This window comes from Ictidomys tridecemlineatus, chromosome 7 (genome assembly GCF_052094955.1).
Source record: "Ictidomys tridecemlineatus isolate mIctTri1 chromosome 7, mIctTri1.hap1, whole genome shotgun sequence".
NCBI lineage: Eukaryota > Metazoa > Chordata > Mammalia > Rodentia > Sciuridae > Ictidomys > Ictidomys tridecemlineatus.
In genome coordinates, this window is record NC_135483.1 from 148524077 (window position 1) to 148545867 (window position 21791).

General features: G+C 36.4%; 1 long non-coding RNA gene across 1 annotated transcript in view; it reads left to right on the forward strand.

Moving 5' to 3' along the window:
* Positions 1-20186, forward strand: part of LOC144365332 (uncharacterized) — a 28131-nt gene extending 7945 nt beyond the window's left edge. The window contains exon 2 of the long non-coding RNA XR_013423641.1: positions 19563-20186. This is a non-coding gene — a long non-coding RNA (uncharacterized LOC144365332). The remainder of the gene's footprint in view (positions 1-19562) is intronic.
* The last annotated feature ends 1605 nt before the right edge of the window (positions 20187-21791 follow it).

The window sequence follows — 21791 nt, forward strand, 5'->3', positions numbered from 1 at the left end:
GTGATGCTATTTTCTGGATACACACACATATAGATAGATACATATTTTAGTCATCATGTTATAAAATAGTGCCTTTTAGCATTTCAGCATATAGGACCACGGATCATCTGAAATGCTACTTAATCTTTAGAAAGTATTTACAACAACCCAATGCCCCCTAGAATAAGAGAGCATTTAATGTGGCAGACCATGATGAAGGGGAGGCAATAAAAGAGAAAGCACAGCTTGAAGTACAGTATAACTGGGTGACTTACACCTCCCTGCTGAAGGCAGCAGACTTGCAGTTACAGAACTGCTAATCTGTTCTACTGTTTTTTAATCAGATGTTGGCATTATCTGCCACTAATTGCTTTTTCATTTCCACTTGTAATTATTCCATTGCATGTTTGTAGTGAGAAGCTGAAAATGAGGCAGATCACTGAGAAAGAATTAATTGTTAATGAATAATCATCAGTAGGAAGCCAATTTCATTATCTTCAAAGAGGTAGCCAGAGATTAACCACTAGCTGTGGTTCTCCTACTTTCTGTGCATGACTGTAAAGTAATCACAAATAATCACGCCCTCCAACTTCATCAATTATTTTCTATTATGTGGATTGATACCCATTTTTGTCTTTGTTGTTTAATTATAATGGCAGTATTCATGCTGGGGAGTGCTAATTGGAAGGTGTTACATTCAGTGGGCTCTAGGCCTAATTATTAGAGCATCTTCTTCATTAGCACATGATCCTAGAAGGGTTTCATGGTAGGAGTTACTAATTTTTCCAAGTTACAAGAATATCATATTAGGAAACTTTTGCATATCCTTATGCCAAGTAACACAGAAAATCTTGTTTCTGGTCAAAGTTTCATGCCTACTTATAGAGAGTTTTTGCTTAAATAAACCCAGGGGATGAGTTAACCTAGGTCCTGGAACATAAGGCCTGTATCTGCCCTAGAAGTTGGATCTGCCTAGGACTGTTGATGAGCTTTTGCTTCTGCTTTGTTTCTGCCATTATCAATGCTCTCCCCTCAGAATGGCTCACCAGGCCCCCTGGGACTATTACAGCTCTTGGTGGAGCTATGCGGGCTCTTGATGGATGCACCATGAGATGGGTTTGAAAGTCAAAATGGAAGGGTCCTAATGTTTGTTTCCTTAGTGGTCTGGTGATGCCATTCCACCCAGACTTAGGGAAAAAAATAAGTATATATTTGTACTTACCATTTGCATGGGGCTGTATAACTTTTCAAGGTACTGTGTCCTTTTTTTCATATTTTACTATGCTTTGACTTTATTATTTGACATATTTTACTATGCTTTGACTTTATTATTATTAATACATATTAATTACACAAATTAATGGATTTCATTGTGGCATTTCCAAACATGCATATATCATGCCTTGATGATGTCCACTCTACCTTCTATGTTCTTTTTCTCACCCCTTTATCCTCAATTTCCTTAGTCCCCTTCCCATTCACTAATAATCCCTCTTCTTCTTCTCCTTATCTTTCTTCTTCTTCTTTTCTTTTTCTTTCTTTCTTTTCTTTATTTTTGGTGTCCACATATGAGAGAAAACATGAGATACTGTTTCTGAGTCTGGCTTATTTCACTTAACATGATAACCTCCAAACCCATCTAGTTGCCTGCTTGAAAATGACACGATCTTCTTTGTTATGGATGAATAACCCTTTATGTGTATATGTACCATATTTTCTTTATCCATACGTCTACCGGTGGGCTTATCTTAGCCACTGTGAATAGTACTACAATAAATATGGGTATGCATGTATATGCAGCTGTCTTTTGTATGCTGATTTTATTTACCTTGAGCATGTACACAAGAAAGTGATATAGCTAGATGACATGATAGTTCTATTTTTAGTGTTTTGAGGAGCCTCCATACTGTTTTCCATAGTGGCCGTATTAATTTACATTCCTTCCAACCCTGTATATGGGTTCTTTTTCTCCACATCCTGGCCAGCATTATTTAAAAATATATATAGTAGCCATTCTGACTGGGTGAAAAGAAATTTCAAGGTAGTTTTGATTTGCATTTATCTGATGGTTAAGGCATTGAGTCTTTTTTTTATATAAAATTATCCATTTATATTTTTTCTTTTGGAAAGAATCTGTCAGATCATTTGCCCATTTTGATTGGATTACTTGCTTTTTAGTTGTTAAGATCTTCAATTCTTCATGTGTTCTAGATAGTAATCCTCTGTCAAAGGAATAGCTGGTAGATTGTTTCCCTTTTTTGTGCAAAAGCTTTTTCCTTTGATGCCATCCCATTGTCAATTCTTGCTTTTATTTCCTGAGCTATCAGACTTCTGTTCAGGAAATCTTTGCCTGTGCCAAAATCTTGGAGTATTTCCCCTATGTTCTCTAGTAATTTCAAGGTTTCATGTCTTATATTAAGGTCTTTGATCCATTTTGAGTTGATTTTTTTGTACAGGATGAGAGATACAGTACTAGTTTCAATCATTTAAATGTGGATATCCAGTTTTCCCAGCACCATTTGTCAAAGAGCATTACTTTCCTCCAACGTGCATTTTTGGCATCTCTGTCAGCAATCAACTGGCTGTAGATGTGTTGATTTATTTCTGGGTCCTCTATTCAGTTCCATGTCACTGTGTTCTTTAACAGAGCAGCAGATTCCCTGCTGTGGCCCCATAAACTCGTATGGCACAAACTCCCACATATAGCACAGGCATGTTCACCTGCCTTCTCTTTCCATGGTGATGCACAGCTCATTAGTGAGTATGACTGAATAAATTTCTCTCCAATTAAAAAAAAATCCTCAGTGCTTGTAATGTCTTTCAGTCACCCAAAGCCCTTATTTTTTTGAAACCTACAGAAAAATAAAGGCATAGCATGCAGCAATCACAAGCTTATTGGTTTATAAAACATGTTCTTGAAAATATCCAGGAAGAAAAATTTACAAAACAGATAGAAAACTTGGGTGTAGTTAGAAGAGTGGATTTGGTCATTCCTCACCTCATGTAAGCCATGGGAGGCAGTATAAACTATTAAACCCCCAGGAGCCTGAGTTTTCCTCATAAGGTTGTTGTAATTAGATATAAGATGTATTATGTTTAAAGGGCTTGAATACTTGAGTCAGAGGGTGAGAATGGGGAAAGCACATGTAAGTTTTTATAGGTGTCTTACATATGGGACACTGACACATAATGGGTTAAGAAAGGTTCAGATGTCTCCTAGCTTTATAGGTACAGCCACCAGTGAGAGGTACAAAGCCTCCAGACAGAAAACATTGCTTATCGAAATTCCTACTACTCAGAACTTTTCTCATGAGTACAATAATAAGATTATTCTTTTACCAATGCACAATGACTTTTACCCAGGCACAAAATAACTTTACCCTACAAGGACAATAACACTGAACTTTTTGCTCATTTGTTAAATGAGAGGTTGGTAGTGAGAAATAGAATTTGTTAAATAAGAGGGAGATGGTGACAAATAGAATAAAAGGAATGGTATAAACATGGACACACCCACAAAATCACAGTGTTTTCTGTTATAAAAGAGAAAAGTGATTACCATGGTATAAAACTAATGAATTTTCTAATGTATCAATAGGTAACATTATTTTGACATTTGTGCATTGGATTATTCCAAAATGATGAGCTGTAAACAGATGCTTTGGCATGAAATGCTTTCTTTTGTGTAATAACCAAGACCCCTTATTTACACATTTTGTCTGTCTGACTCTTCTTTCATGTGTAAGACATTTTACAGGATACCAGACATGCACTTCAAGATCCTGACCTATGATATAAGTCTTAGAACAGGTTTACTGATGCTTGGTTACTCTTAGCAAAATGTTTCTACCTCCCATATCCTTTTCAGCCACTTTAATGCCTTTAATGAGAGATGCATGTTACCCTGTTATTCTGCAACTCCAAACCCCAACTCTCCCATGACTGCCACCATGGCATAGTTAAAATTAGAAGTTGAAGTTCTTTTTGTAATTTTTAATTTGTTTTGCATTGAACTAAGGGATGTTCAGGCTGGATGTGGTACAATAGAGATAGTTACCAAAAAACTTCATTCTGTTCAACAAGAGGATATACTGTCCATAAAAGCACTATATGATCCCTAGGGGCATAAATGCTTTCTGAAAGTAGGACATCATACCCGAAAAGCACACCAAACGTATTCTTTTCATGACCCAGAGGGGGGACTCAAATACAACATTCTTTACATACTGGTGTTGAATATTTATGTATAACAATAATAATATTACCATACATTTTAATACACTTTAATTCACATGCTTAGTATTGTGCTAAATATATAGAAATGAAAAAGATACAGTCCTTTCCCTGAAAAGCTTAGGCTCATATATGTCATCTCTTAATGACAGTCCTATTTCAGTGTTTCACAGGTGAGCAAGAGAAATCCAAACTGGAGATTTTAGAGGCCTTCTGAGTGTTTCCAGGGATAAAGGTAGTTATAAAAGTATACAATATGACCTTAAATATTATAAATTTTTTTGAGACTGTAGACCTGGACTTCACAGTGAAACTCATTCATTAAAATATATTAATTAACATAAAAGTAAGTGGGGCTACAGTTTATGAAATAAATCTTGATAGACTACTAACTGTATTTGGGATCATTCATTCTGTCCATTAAGTTAGCCATCATACATTTTTCCAGATGAGATCTTTCTAGCAATTCATATAGTTTTAGCTCTTCATTGCAAGAGATAAAAGCTACTACATAGCACCAGGCCCACATCCTATACATTTCCATTTGAAGTCGATTCTGAATTAAGCATAAAGATTAGCAGATAATATCAGGAAAGAAGCCATGATTGAGCTGTCCATGACAAGTAAAAACAATACCCCTACAGTACTAGTCTCCCGTTTTGTCATCTCATATCAATTTTAATACCTTATGTCTCATCAGAGAGCGCTTATACTCTAACATGTTCCCTCTTGGTGCAAGATGGCAGCTACTAAAATATAAATCAGTGTAGAGAATTACTGGATTTAGAGCCAATTCTTCTAATCGAAAATAACAGCAATGTTAATTTCAGCTTGAGAATGATGGCTTTTGTATGGTGATATAATGGTACAGACTATAATGGTGTCAACTATTGCAATAAAATATCCTTCAAATGGGCTACCTTTTTTACATTTAGACTAGGGTGACTTCTGTCACATTTCTTTTTTTGGCATGAAACTGACATCTATTAAATAAATATTAATCCCTAGCAGTCTTCAAAGCAGCCTCAACCATATCAGGATTTTAAATAACTTCATTAATTGCTTAACTACCTTTTCCCTAAATTCCTAAGGGATCCTTTGATGCTAGTCACTCTAATGAGTTACCAAGTGATTCATGACTTCAACCTGTTATCATGCAAAATACATTTCCAGTTGGAAATCTTTGCAGATGGCTTTGCCAGAAAGTAAGTAACCTCTCTAGACTTTAAAAAGGGCAGATTCCATTTATGCAGTGTGTGGAGAAAAATAATCTGCTTTTTTTAACATTAGTGCTCTAAAATGGTATTATGTACCCCAAAATTCAATTTGGGCAATATATGATCAAATAAAGGAATTCTGGTTGAATGGTAAAGGATTATTTACATTGTTTGTCAGTGAATTATCCCTGAAAAATCTCTTTATTTATTTTTTTTAAAGAGAGAGAGAGAGAATTTTAATATTTATATTTTAGTTATCGGCGGGCACAACATCTTTGTTTGTATGTGGTGCTGAGGATCGAACCTGGGCCGCACGCATTCCAGGCAAGCGCACTACCGCTTGAGCCACATCCCCAGCCCTGAAAAATCTCTTTATAATATCCTGTCTAGTCTTTGCTTAATAAATTTTTATACTACCTTTTTCCTTCCAAAGTAGTCATAGAAAACATAGAACATAAGAAATTAGTGGCTGGGTTGTGGCTTAGTGGTAGAGTGCTGGCCTAGCACGTGAGAGGCCCTGGGTTCAATCCTCAGCACCACATAAAAATAAATTAATTAATTAAAGAAAAAAATATATGAAATTAATCTAGACAAGAAATCATTGATAAAGTAATGATTTTTCAAAGGATAAGAAGAAATAATTTTTGAAATCTCTTTAACAGCTATGTTTCCTCTTAAATTGTAATCAAACATTGTATAATCTTTGGTTTTAGTAAGAAAACATTTTTCTTACACTGGCATATATGTATAATTTTTAAAATCACTGTAATGTTAACAAGGAAGTCTATTGTTATGGCTTTGGATCTGGAATGTTCCCCAAAAGCTTATGTATTAAGCACTGTGGCAATGTTCAGAGGAGAAAAGATTGGATAATGAGAGCATTAGCCTCAGAGTTGATGAATCCATATGATGGTTTAGTAATTTGAATGGACTACGGGGTGATAACCAGGAAGGTGGAGTATGAATGGAGAAAGTAGGTCACTGGAGGAATGCCCTTGGGGATTATGTCTTGTCCCTGATTCTACTCTCTCTTTTGCTCTTCTCCCACAACCCTCTCTCTCTGTCCCCCTCCCTCCGATCCTCCCTCCTTTTCTCCTTCCCTCCCTCCATTCTGGATGCCATTAGCTGAGAATCTTTCTTTTGCCATGTCCTTTCTGTGATGATGTTCCTCCTCCCCTAGGGCCAAGAGCTATAGAGTCAGCTGCCCTGGACTGAAACCCCTGAAACCATGAGCCAGAATAAACTTTTCCTCCTCTAGGTGGTTCTTGCCAGGAATTTTGATCACCGATACCAAAAGCTGACTAACATATATATCATTCCTGGAGAAGACCATCAATGAGAGTCCATCATTTTCCCTTGTACTCTGGTCTGGCTGCTGTCCAGGACTGGGGTCAATTCCATTTAGGCTTTCCTTTGTCCTGTGTTGAATCACCCATTTCCAGTGTTTTAGAATAAAGGAAACTACCAAACTGCCTTTGGGAGCATTCATTCTGTCAGTCAACTCCGCCATCATACATTCTTACAAATGAGATCTTTCTAGCACTTAATATGGTTTCTAGTTCCTCGGGTAAGATAATCGCTAATTATATACCAGGCTCACATCCTGTACATTGCCCTTTGAAAAAGTAAATTCTGAATCAAGCACAAAAATTCACAGATAACTGTTGAATAGCTTTTAAAAAGTGTATGTTTATAGTATTCCAAGCACTAGGAATATTTGCAAGTCTATGTTCTTAGGCAATAAAGATGGCTGGAAGAATGTATGCAGACTCCTCCTCTTTTATAGGAAGATACCTTTGAATCTAAGACCTCATTGAAGATTAAATCTGTGAATTCCTAAGATTAAATCTGCAAATTGAAAGGGAGTCACTTAGGTCAAATAAACCTTTTAATTTATAACTATACTGTCCACTTCTACTTTCAGTATCTGGTGTCTCCAGTTCCTGAACTTTTCTCAGACTTGCGGCATAAATCAGTTTATTTTCCTAGGTACAGATTTCAACTTTCCATCTTCCCAACATATGTTGACATTGGCTCCTCTGCTTTTTAAAATTTTTATCCTGTGGATGGTGGTGGTGGTAGTAAGTGGTGATGATTTTACTATCACGTTAGTCAGTCATGGAAAGGAATGCAGCAGTGATAAGTAGATTTGTTCAGTCTGTCATGTTAACTAGATGTTGATTTTTCAAGTCTTGTCATTTAGTCAGGAATTTAGGCAGTCAACTAATAGGTCTAATATGAACTGAAAATATTTCCAATCTATTGAGATGGAAACTCCTCTAGGTTTCTTTGTGAATATTTCAGTCATTTTAAATCCCTGCTTACAGAGATTCCACAGAACTTCTCTGGGAGCTACCACATAAGGAAGGAAGAATAAAAGGCTGCTACTGGTTAGGACATTAGGATGCCAGTTCCTCCTCCCACACAAAATCTAAGCAATTCGATCTTTGCCTGTTTCAGATATTATGTTTTTTACATTATTTTAATTGGATAAAGAATTTCAGATATCTAAAATGTTTGAATCCACTGTAAGTCAAAATACAATTAAATGTAGACTATGCAGAACTCTTGAGAACTCTTGAGAATGAGTGACTGGGTCTTATGACATACAATGACACCTATGACCCTTAATATGCTAATTGTTTTTTCTTCACTATCATTCACATATGGGCTGTAGTCTAGGATCCTATGTCAGCATGTGGTCATACTCCAAGTGGATGTTCTTTGTACCTTAAGAAGGTGCTGAACTGGGACACAAAGTAGTATAATATTCCTCAGTGTGTCTACTTGCTCTATCTTATGACTTTCATTTTCTTTTCATTCTTTCTCTTGCCTTCCTTAATCTTATAACAACTTAGCCAGAAGTTTATTCTTTTTTTTTCATTAACATTTTCAGAGAACATACGCAAATGATTCTTTCATTCCATTTGTAAAGCAGCAATCAGTTTATATTCCCTATAACCACTGGGTGATTGTTTCCATACACTGAGTGCTTACTTAAATACCAAAGGGTTCATTTTCCCAGGCACAGAGCCATTTAAAAACCTGATACTTTTGGAAATATGGAATTTTTCTAAGAGAATAACTGACCATAGGTGAAAATAATTAATAAATTAGCATAGTGTAGACATAGTTAAACACCTGATATTGGTTTCACAAAGGAGCAAACCCCAATATCCTGACTCTCATTGTGAGTGTTACCATTGAGGAGAAAATAAGCATCCCCATGCATAAACCAGTTCTTTGTGCCTTTCTGACTGTATGGCTTCAGAATCCAACCATCTCTATGAAATTCAAAAAACAAGAAATTTATTCCTGAGTCAATTGCTGGCCATCTTTAAAAACTATAAACTTATAATGTATAATTTTTCAAATACAGAAAGTATTAGGTATGTCTCAGTTTATTAAAAAAATCAATGTATGAAATGTTTGGAAGCTATAGGATTTTTACAAAAGAACACGTGTAGGCCTTGGAGTGGGGCAAAATTGAATTATTAGGGACTCAAGGAACAAATTAAGCTTACTCTAGGATTCTTTTATGCATGTATACATTCTAAGGGAGAAGTGTATGTGTCAACTGACCATATTTATAATAGTCAAATGAGACTATTTTTATTCAGAGGCTGTAAGTTAGAGGGGGGAAAATCATGTAATATTGCAGAGAGATACTTCCAAACATGCTGAATGTTTGTTGAGATTTAAAATAAACTTTGCCTATAGGTTCTTAATTCCTTAACTACCTGATCCCTCCAAAACAAAGATGACAAGTAGAAGTTCTAGAATGTATTATTGGTTTTTTCCCCAAATACTGTACTAAGTTCTCCATGAATCAAGAACTCTACCTTCCTGCTAGGTAAACCATGGTCAGATAACAGTAATGGTCTAGAACAACCCAGTCTCTGTGTCTGAAAACAAAGATAGGCAGGTAGATCTTGAATTGAACAGAGTACAATTTACTGGGGAACTTGCTGACAGAGCATGGTTCTGGGAATCAGCAAGAGCAAATGGATCCCCACAGTTTGGGTCTGAAGGAGGGGCATATGTATCTGTCAGGACAAAAGTGACTTAATCCAAGTTGTAATGTGCTTGCCTTATCTTAAGCTAACATCAAAGAGTCAGGCATGTTCCTGGCGCCAGGGTCTGGTTGTCAGGCTCCACATATCAATCTAGTGGTTTCATGTGTTTATAGTTTTCTGGGAAGTCATACAGGAAAAACCAACTAGAGCTCCTCTGGTCAGTCATGGCAGTTACAGCTCAAGATGGCTGCAGTCTTGTCAAGTCAAATCCATACAGATGTTCTTGCTGCCACTGCCACAGTTCCCAGGGATGTATCACATTCTATAGTGACTCAAACTGAACCCTTAGTTTCAGTGTCCTTCCTTTTACTTTTCATATTTTTTATTTAGGATAAAAGATATGGCATTTTATTAAATTCAGATAGAGTGTATGTTAATATGTTAAATCCTTTACTAGGAGTCAAATTACCACTCCCCCTTTTTTTAAAAAAAATCAGATAACAGAAACTTTCTTAAAAATTTTTGTGTATGATTCAAATATGCAAGTATAGCGAATCTGAAATGAATACATTTGAACTATACCATAATTCACTTTTAAAGTCAAAGTCAAAATGCAAGTTAAGCTCTGATTACAATATTCTCATCCAGTTGTAGTAATATTATATGGTGGCTTCACCTGGGTTCATTTTCTACTGATGTGTCATGGTTGAGAAAAGTCACACATTTGGATTTTCAAAATTTAGGTGTTTCATGGTGTTTTTGCAGTTGGCAAATTATAATGTAGTTTCATTACTCAAAATGAAAAAGTCACTGATTTATAGACTAGAAAACTAGAGCTCAAATTTTCTAGAATCTAGAAGACTGAACATTTTGAAGAATAAATTATCTTTTCTCACCAATTTTCCTTTTTAAACAAAAAAAGGTTAAATGGATATGGAGAGAATAAAGGCAATAAGGTAAAATCAAGGAAATAAAGATGGATTTTTAGAATAAGACATCCTGTTTCTATAATATAGATTAGTGATAACGGATTTAACAAAAAATATAAATAAAAGAGAATGACTTTGGAAGCCAAATTTTTAGATGAGGAAGTTCAGGATAAGAATGCTAGTCATTTCGCAAGTATGGATTAAGTACTCATAGTGTTTTCCAATGTACTTGGGTACTTTGAATCAATTAAGCATATCCTCTGATCTATCTCAAGATAGACATGATATCAGATAACAGAAAGCAATTGATATGAATATAAACAGATAATTGTACTAATTGCAAGTCTGTGTAGAAATGAAACAAGTCACGGAGAAAGTGGCTGAAACTTTTTAAATTTACAAGAGGATAAAGGCTTGGCTCCCCCTAAACTCAGAAATGTGGCTGATTTCTTTTATGAGCAGAAAAAAGGAAGAAGAGAGAAATGAACCTTTAGCCAACAATTTTACAATAGCCAGTTTTGACTTCCAATATTATTTGTATCCATTGCTGAGAATAAAAATGTGCCAGTAGACTTAGGAAGGAAATAATGTTTAAAACAGGAACTTCAAAGGATTTTTTTTAACATTATGTGAACTACATTTCAGGCTATAAGGAACATTTGCTTTGTTAAAAAGCCTGCATGTTTCATGTGACTGGCATATTTACACCATGACTGAAAGAGTATTTATCATCTTTCCTTTCAACAAATTCCCTCTCTAGAGTTTCTCAGCTCTAATGATTGTCATCACCAGCTTCCAAGTTGCTTGAGTCAGAAATGTTGGCTTCTTTCTTTTAAGTCTAGTTGCTCTTTCAACTTGTATGTCCTCGCAGTCCCTGAATTTTATACTTTCACGAGTCTGTTGAATTTACTCATAATTTTTCCTTTCCCACTGCTCTACCTCAATTGGTCCTTCTCTCAGGTTGGTTCCTACCTCTTCTATTCCTCCATACTAAAGCCAAGAGAATTTCCCGTTAGCACAAATGAGAATGGATCATTCCTAATTTAAAACCCTGGTCTGGTTTCTCATCATCCCTAGGATAAAGTTCAAAGCCCCTAGTATGGTTTTGCCCTGAACTTTATTTGCCTCTCCAGCCTCATGCCTGTGACGGACTCCGTGTATTCCAGCCATTCTCCATCCTCCACTGTAGCAATTTTGGGACTGCACCTTTTGTTTCTAGGCTGTCAACAAACTGCCCTTTCATAGAATGTTTTTCCCTTCCCTCTTTCCACAGCCCACTATCACTATCCTGTCTGCTTTACTCATAATTAGCTGCCTGGTCCTCAGCTTGCTTGAGATTTCCATGAAAAAAAAAAAAAAGAAAAAAAACTTTCTATACTCCTATCCTTCAGTCTCTGGTGAGGGGTCATTTACTGTGGTGGGTGTTCTTTCTGTTATCATTGCATGTTTACTTGTAAGTCTCACTAAGATACAAGTTCATTAGGACTAGAGATGGTATCTTGTTGCCCCTTAGAGTATATTCCCAATTTGTAGCACAGTGTCTGGTATTCACAGAGTATCTGTTGGAGGAATTAATCATTAATAGACATTTTATGTGTTCTTCTACGAAGTTTTGTTCAAAGGAAGAAAAAAAAAACGTGCTAGTATCAAGAGACAGATCAGCCACACTAAACCTCATTAGTCATATATTTGTAAACAAATCTTTGATACTATTCATACAGGCTGCTCTGACTAAGCAGCCTTGAATCTAGGCTAGCTAAAAATGGTGATAGCTAACATTTACTGAGGACATACTGTATGTTGGGCAATGTATTCGATTGTTCTTATGTTTTTTAACCTCAGTTAATCAAAAAAAAAAAAAAAAAGGGCAATACTTCCTAATGGCTCTTTTCTTCATTCCATATCCAGAAAGCCTTTTCAGCTATCCTCCAAAACATACTCCGAATCTATCCATTCCTTCAATTCTTTCCTGCTTTCCCTTTAAACATTACCTAAGCCACTCCCGGATTAATGTCAGGTTTATTAAGAAGTAATTTACATACAGTGACACTTGCATGGTCAGTTCTTCAGTTGGATGAGTTTTGATCCATGTAAACTGCTGTGTAACCCCTACCACGATGAGGCACAGAGGTCACTCCAGAAAGTTCATGCACTTTGTCCCCTCTTCTCATTCCAGCTAAGGCCATTGTATCCAACCTGTTCTGCCCTGAAGTTTTGCCTTTTTGAGAATTTTATATAAATGAGATAGGTAACCTTTAAAAATATGAAAATGTTTTGATCAACTTATCACTGAGTATAATGATTCTGAGATTTGTCTACGCTGGTACACGTAGCAGTAGTTTGTTCCTTGTTATTGCTGAATACTATGTTTTATGGATGTATGGCAATTTGTTTATTTCTTCATTGGTTAATAGACATTAAATTGTTCCTAGTTTGGGCTATTATTTTATTTTAAAAGTGCTACAGATTTCCTCATACAAGTCTTTGTTGGACAATTTTTTTTTTTAGTTAATTTCTAGAAGAAGAGATTGTTGGGTCATATGGTAGATGAATGTTGAGCTCAAAAGAAACTGCTTAACTATTTTTCAAAGTGACTGTACATTTTGTGTTTCCTCCAGAAATACATGAATGGTCAAGTTACTATGCATCCTTGCCCTCGCTTGGCATTTTCAGCTTTTAAAATTAATACAGTAGACATGAAGACATTTCACCGTGTTTTTAACTAGTAAACAAGGATGTTGAGTAACTTTTCATGTGATTTTATTTTGCCACTTGTATTTCCTCTTTTGTGAAGTGTCTGTTCACATCTTTCTTAAATTAATTGTGTTGTTGGCCTTCTTTCTTTATACATTCTGATAAATTCCTTTAAGAGGTAAAGTGCTTTGCTAACAGTGTGTGGCTGGTCTTTCTCCTAACAGTTTCCTTCAGTGCAGTTTTTTATTTTGGTGAGGTTCAAATGCTATGGTTTACATGTGCTTTGTCCCATCCAAAACTCATGCTAAAATTTGATTACTTTGTTTTGGTGTTTGGAGCAGAGCCTTTAATAGATGATTGGGCCTTTAGAAGGTTAATGCCTTTCTCATGGGAATGAGTTACTCTCAGGGGAGAGGGCTGTTGCAGAGTCTCTTGTGGTGCTTTGTCAATTCCTCATGGGCCTCCTCACTCTCTACTTTTCTACGACATTATGGAGCCCAAGGCTTTTGCCAGATGCAACCACCTGATCTTAGACTTGCAGTATCCAGTACCATGAGCTAAATAAACTTTTCTTTATAAATTTTCCAACCTTAGGTATTCTGTTATACCAACCAAAATGGACTAAGATACCAATTTATCAATATTTTTCCATGGTTCACATATATTTTTGTGGTTGGGTGGTAGTAACAGGGATTGAACCCAGGGCCTTGTGAATGTTAGGTGAGTGCTTTGTCACTGAGTTATTTTTATTTTGAGACAGGGTCTCAAGAGTTTAGTTTGGATGGTTTGGAGCTTGAGATCCCCTTGCCTTAGCCTTCGAACTAGTTGAGAGTATAGACATGTGCCACCATATCTGGCTTGGTTCATGCTGTCTAGTGTTGTCATTCTTATCCTATATAGGTCATCTTTGTCTAACCTAAGGACACAAAGATATTCTCCTAGAAGTTTATAGTTCTAGGTGTTTTACATTTAGTATGAGATAATGTCAGAGCTTTATTTTATTTCTTTTGCATAAGAATGTAGTTCCAGACTATAGCTTTCTCCATAATACCAGAATCATCATAAACTTGTAGGAGTTAAGTTTTTAACATTTACCTTTATTTATATTATTGCAAGCCTGTGATTATTTGCCTCTCATTTAGGCACAGGCTGGAACTGCTGTGCTGACTTCCTCCTAGATATTACAAGTGCCTGGTTTTAGATACCACAGACTAGTCATCATTGCCTAGATGCAATGTGGCTGTGTGTAGGTGATACCAAATCATTGCTATATGAGCAACACACATAATTTTTTAACTATGTGCTGGCAACATAGTTAAAAAATTAGATGCAGGTGATATGAACTAGTATCTTCTCTTGAATACTCACAGTGAGCAATATTGGCAATGCCACATGACCTCCCCTTGGAAGGCAGCATCCACAGTTCTAGAATTACAATATTTCATGAAGAAGCTACTCTTTCCATTTTATAACATTCACATTTATTGGAACTATAAGATACTAAATCACAAAAAAATTGCATAATGACTTCATTTACATATATTTGCTCTTTTATTTTTTTTAAGAGACTAATGCAGATTTCCTGATGGCATATGTAGAATTTAATTTGATTTTTGGAGTCCTCAGAAAACTAGGTAGGAATTACCATTCTGGCTAAAAGACTGGGTTCTTCCTCCTGCCAGCTTCCTGTCTGTTCATTCTGCCTTGACTCCACAAGGATTCTATAGATCTTATTTAAGTTGTATCAACATGCACAGACGTATCTGCCCTAGAGAAGCTCCACTTAACATTCTACCCATCACTAATGTTCCTTTTTCATTTGGGCTTTTAATTTGAATGAATTCCAAATTACTATTTATTCTGATAGAAACACCACTAATTGCACAGAGTACCTTAATAAAGAATGGTTTTCTAATGCCTTGTACTTTTAAAACAGTACTAAGGCACTTTTCTTTCATAGTTGTTACCAAATGCTGTTACAACTCTTGCTCCTTGATGTTTTCCTAATGATGAGCCAACTTGAGATTCAAGGGTTTTATGGTGAGTTCTTAACGTTTTCGTTAAATTTGACCTACTAAGAAAGTTTGGAAAACATATTGACCTGATGATGATGTACAAAAATAAGTCTCTAGATTTGTGCTTAAAACAGATATAAAAATAAAGGAATCAATTTTATTTTCTTGATCTTGATACCCCTTAGAGCTTATTATTGGATCCTCCTTCATTTATTTTACTATAAAAGATTTAATAGTTGCATTGATGGCCTTCTTCTTCTTCTCCTCCTCCTCATAACCACACCTCTTGTTAAGTGATTTACAGTTTCCTTGTCAAGGCATGAGACTTTTTCTTTGCCTCTTGGTCTGAGTGTAGGCTTATAAATGGTTTCAGCCAATGGGGTGCAATAGATGTGATGCATGCAGAGACTTGGAGGAACACGTCTGAAGTTGGATTTATTCTCTTGTGCTTCAGTTATTGCCCCAGAACTGCAGGCCCAGCTCAGACTATTGGTTTCAGGATGAAGGTAAGAAATACATGCAGCAGACCTCAGCTACCCCAGCCCAGACAAGCCTGGATTTGTTTACCTCCAGATACATTCAGACGCCTGAGTGAATCCATTGTAGATAAGCTGGTTCTCACAGATACATACAGGATAAATGTTAATTGCTGTACATCTCTGAGGTGTGATCATTATTTGTTGCAGTTGTTAACCACATTAAGAACTTTTTGAGGACATGATCCTTACTTACTTTTTTTTTCTTTTTTAATCCTAGGTGACTGGAACTTGGTAGGAGCTTATTTAATGTTTATTGGAGCTTTCATCAATATGAGAGCCACTGAACATAGTTTTTGTCAATTGAATTTTCTTGCCCTCATATCTTATGCTAGTAGCCACAACTGAGAGCTCCCACATCTAATAGAGAAACCCTGTGATTTACCATCCTAATGATACTTACCCCTCTAGTTTTTCCACACCCAATCTCTCCAGGAATACTTTCCACAGCCTCTCCCAAACCCCTGACTTAGGTGGTATTTACCATTCTCAGCAGTAAGAACTTTGGCTAATAAAAATGAGTGTTCATGAATGAATGATGTATAGATAGTGAGGGCTAAATGGAAAATTTTATTTATACCCCAGCTCAACTCAGGCAGTAGTGTTTTATCTCAAGTCATGTTTCACAGCAATTTGAAAAGGGACCTTTTTGTGCTTCCTTGTGAGCTAATCTCCTTCTATTCCTCTTCCAAAATAAATATCCTCTTCTCTGTCAAACCTGTTCTAAATTATCAATCTAAAAAGTCAGCTAAATGAGGAATTCCAGGTAGCGTTGTCTCTCATAAGGAGATTTGCATGTTGACATTCCTTCACTCATTCAACAATGCTAAACTCTGCCCAGCCCATTTCGAAGTGCTGAGGGTCTAGTGATGGCTGAGCTGATCATGGTATCTTTCTTCACAGAATTCATGATTTAGAAGTGAGAATAGCTGGGAAGGGTAGTATGTATTGAGAAGAAGAGGAAAAGGGGACAGTGGTGTGTGTGGCAAAAGTTGCTGACCTAGTCTAGAGAAGCAGGGACTTCCCCTGGGGAAATGATGGTTACCCTTAAAGAAGAAGTTGAATCTAGTCCAAAAGTATAGGAAAATCATTCTTGGAAAAGGAACTGCATAAAGTTCCCAGGGAGAGTTGGGTCATAGGTTTTTTCCAGGAACCAAAGGAAGTCCTGGTGGGCGAGGGTGAAAAGGAACAGGGCGTGATCCTTGGTGACGATATTTTGAATGTGCTCAAAGTTTGTATTAGTCAAAACATTGTTTTAGAGTGGTGTTTACGTAACCTGGGATGCTTCTGAAAGAAACTGATAGGTCAGGAAAACCCAGTGTTACAGAATCAGAATCTCCAATCAACGCCTCTGATTTGTGCTTTAAGCTGCTCAGAGGGCAATTCTGAAGTTCTCTAAATTTTGAGAACCACTGGCCCAAATGAATAAAGCTCACAAGTAGAAGAATGTCAGCTATCACCGATAGGTAAGGGATGTATTCAGGTAGAATGCAGAGTATTCCTGAAACTATTAAAAATAACACCACCTAGGGTGGAAGGGAAAAGGAGGGGGCAGGGTTTAGCAAGGGTGGTGGAATGTGATAGACATCATTATCCAAAGTACATGTATGAAGACCCGAATTGGGTGTCAAAATACTATATATACAAACAGAGATATGAAAAATTGTGGTATATATGTGTAATAAGAATTGAAATGCATTCCACTGACATTATTTTTCTAATCAATTAAAAAATAATAATAATACCACCTGGACCAGTGTCTGCTACTTTTTGGCCAGTAGCACCACTGATTCTGTGTATGGATAGGAGCATGAGGTCATGCTAAGCAGGCCTGACATTACTGAAATATTTCATTTTGAAGGAATATACTCAATAGAAATATCAAACAATTTTAAGGCACATTTAGCTCTAATCTATATATCATAATAAATCTTGGAAAGATAACTGGAATTCATCTACCATACTGTTTTCTTAAAAGCTGCCCCAGCCATACCCCATTTAAACATTTTTCTGGACTTACCAATTCTATCCAGTCCCTCTGCCCTGTAGTATCTAGATGCTTGTGAAAGAGGATATTATTAAGAATAATTACACACCTTTGCTGCCACTTACTGAGACTTACTCAACATGAAGCAGTCATGTTTGTTTTCTCAATAAATATTATTCTACTTGCTTCCCATTGTATAATATGAAATTTAAATGTTCAACAAATAAAATGTAACTTTTCAAAGAAAACTATTATTTTATGGAGATTAAATTTACTGCTTTGGAAAATTTGAAATTGCTTTCAAGCTGGGAATGGTAGTACAAGCTGCTGAGGCAGGAGGATGGCAAGTTCAAAGCCATCCTCAGCAATTTAGCAAGGCCTTAAGCAACTTAGTGAGACATGTTTCAAAATAAAAAATAAATAAACAAATAAATAAATAAATAGGGATGGGAATGTGGCTCAGTGGTTAAATACCCCGTGGGTTCAGTCTCTAGTATCAATAAATAAATAAATAAGTTTGGGGATTTGTGCCTTAACAGCTTTGAAGGTTGTTTACTGTTAAGGGTAGCGGTGTGTCCATGAGCAGTCTGTCAGAATAAGATTGAGATGGTAGATGGTAGTTAAAGTCCTTATGCTCTGTTAAGAGCTATGTATATGTTGTTATTATTATAATTAATGGTGACAGTAGAGTGTTATAAAACAGGAATCTTTTCCTTTTTCTGGAAGGACACATTATTTGTTCATTTGATTTATTTCCCCTACAGTGCAAAGCCAGAATCACATTTGTTTCTGTCTGGAAACCCTCAGAGATTATGAATACTTTTGAAATGGGTTTTCTTCCTCTGTTTCTTACTCTCTCTCTCTCTCTCTCTCTCTCTCTCGATCGCTCTCTCGCTCTCTCACTCTCTCTTTCTCTCTCGTACACGCACTCTAATTATAATGGCAGGTATAGTAAGATCAGAGTATTTCCAAAAGCTTCTGCTCTTTCTACAATAATCCTCTGAGAGACCCAAAAGAGACAAGAAGAGTTTCCTTTCCAGATATGCCAAGGCCTCTCTCATAAGCCCACCATAAGCCTGTTACGGTTTAGATATGAAGTGTTCCCCAGAAGCTTATGTATGAGACAATGCAAGAACTTTCAGAGGTAAAATGTTTAGATTGTAAGAGTTGTGATATAATCAGTTGATTAATCCACTTAACTGGGTGGTAACTGTAGGGTAGGTAAGGTGTGGCTGGAGGAGATAGGTCACTGGAGGCATACAGACGGGGTTCATGTTTTGTCCCTGGTGAGTAGAGCTCTTTCTGCTTCCTGACTGCCGTGATGTGAGCTGCTTTCCTTCTCCATGCTCTTCTTCTCTCCCTCACCTCAGAGCAATGGAGTTGACCATATGTGAACTGAGACCTCTGCAACTATTAGCCTGAAATCAACTTTTCCTCATCCGTGTTGTTCTTGTCAGGACTTTTTGGTCACAGTGATGAAAAGCTGACTAAAACAAAGCCTAAGAAACAAATATTGGCCAGAGATGCTTGAAATTCAGGAACATTCTCCTAGAGAAAAAAATTTCTGGTCCCTGACTAGGGTATCACACATATAAGAGGCTGAGATTACTATTCAGTTGCTTTTTTAAAATAACTAACATATGTATAGTGAAAGCAAGAAGGGCTCCTAAATTCTGTGTTTTATTAAGAGCAAGATATCACTATGCACCAATTAGAATGGCCAAAGTTCAGAATCCTGACAACAACGAATACTACTGAGGATGTGGAGCAATAGGTGCTCACATTCCTTGCTGATGGAAAAACAAAATGATCTATCTACTTTAGAAAGAGTTTGTTTCTTAGAAACCACATGATCCAGTAATCATGCTCCATGGTGCTCATTCAAAGAAGTGGACCACTATGTCTACACAAAAATCTGCCCAAGGATGTTCATAGCAGCATTATTTATAATTTCAGAACTTGGAAACAACAGAGATGTCCGTTAGTAAGTGAATGGATGAACTTCGGTACATGAAAACAACGGAACATTCAGCACTTAAAAGAAGCTAGCAAACCACGAAAAGACCTGGAGATGTCTGACATGATTGTTAGTAAGTAAAAGAAGCTAATCAGAAAGGCTACACACTTACCAATAATGAAAGAGAATATGACTCCAAGTATATGACATTCTGGAAAAGGCAAAACTATGGACACAATAAAAAAAAAATCATGGGTTCAGGGTGGAGACAGAGTTGGAGCTCAGAGCGGGTCCTGAAACTACTTTACACTATTCTATGAAACTACTTTACATTATTGTAATGATGGAGGTATATCATCTTCTTATACATTTGTCTAAATGTATTGAATGTACAATGCCAACAGTGAAGCCTAATGTAATGTGTAGACTGGTAGACAGTGATGTGTCCAAGTAGTCTTATCAGCTATAAACGTTGTACCACTGTCATGGGAGATGTTGATAACAGGGGAGACTGTGAACATGTTGGGGCACAGTGTATATGGGAACTTTCTGCATTTCCTCTCAATTTTGCTGTGAATCTAAATTTACTCCAAAAAATAAAAATGAAGACCTTAAAGATCTGATTTGTTTTCTAGGATTCAATTACTACCAGTGATGTACATTTATCAACTCCCCTTTTCTTATTTATTTGAATAATAATTTATATAATAAAATCTACCTTAAAAATTCTTAGAAATGAAGCAAATAAACAAATTGATCAAGGTTACTGTCATGATTTTTATTGCTGGTCGAGTAGTCATCTTTATGTAGCCCTGTGATCATTTCCGTGATCTCCTTTCATTCTCTCCATATCAGGGTCTCTGTACAAAACTACAACTACTTAAGCAATATGCTTATTGGGGATTTTAGATGACAGAGATGATATATGTGCACACCTGATTTTTCTAAATGCTTTATAGTAAGCAAATAAGTGGATGTGCAGAGAATATCTGCAATGCTGTATTTAAGGTTCCCATGCTTTTTTTTTTTTAGCATTACAAATTGACTGTCTAGCAGAATTAGGCAGAGAAAATATACATCAGATCTATGATGCTTTGTGAATAATTGAATAGCCACACAGGTGCAAAAGATTTCAGATGAGGTTTTTTTTTTTTGGTGGGTAATATGTATTAGTTTTTTAAATGTCAGAAGAATATTTCAGGGACTTCTTGTCACCTTCATAATAAAAAATTTGCATAAGCTTAGTTTATTAAATAGCCAACATTTTTCTAAACTGCTTGCATTATGATGATATTATCTGTATCGCATTTGCCCTGAGAAAATAGCAAATGCTATTTTAATTCTTATTGTTGTTATGCTTTACAAAACTGGCTTATTTTTCTTTTGTTTTGAGGAATAGGATGCTGCCTCAGCATGGTATTCTCATCACATTCCATTAAAGCACTCTGCATTTGTCCCTTGTAGCATTTGTCACAATTGTAATGATACAATAACCCACATAATGATCCATTTCCTATTTATCACTTCTCCTAACTTATAAGCTACTTGTAGGTAGCCTTCATGGTAGAATCCTAACTTATACCATGCTCCCAACACAAATTAGATAATTAACTCATTTTTTCTTTCCAGTTGAAGGATGGATAGACAGCAAGGAGTGTGGGATTGCATACTTTTCCTCCTCTCCTTCTCTCATCTTCTCTGGTGCTGTTGTGGGTTGTAGGTTCCTAAGAAGAAGCAGAGAGGACTGGGGGAGAGAGCTCCTCTTCCCCCTGCCCCAAACCTCTGCTCAGGTCCATACTCAATCCCACCCCTTTTGGCTTTGAGTGCTGAATGTCCTGCCATTGTAGATATATGCAGCTGGAAACAATTATTCTGAGACGAGCAAAGGTTGTGCACACTGCAAAATTTAACAACAACAACAAAAAAATCATTGATTCCACACATGGCCAAGGTCATCCTCACACCACTTTTCATGTAGCATAAATTCAGATCCTTTTGTAGAGAAATTTTATTGTGAACAACTGCACTATTTTGAGAACATCCTTAACCTTTTGAAGTTGACTTCACGGTGGTCATCCCCTTCACAGAGGAGATCGGTGACTTCACACAGTTTTCTTCAGTCTATCATCATGGACAGACTATGAAGCAACTGGAAGGCAATTCTAACAGAGTTTTATATTTCAGAGTTGGTTTATTCTGATTATGCTAATGCAAATACCTCACCACAC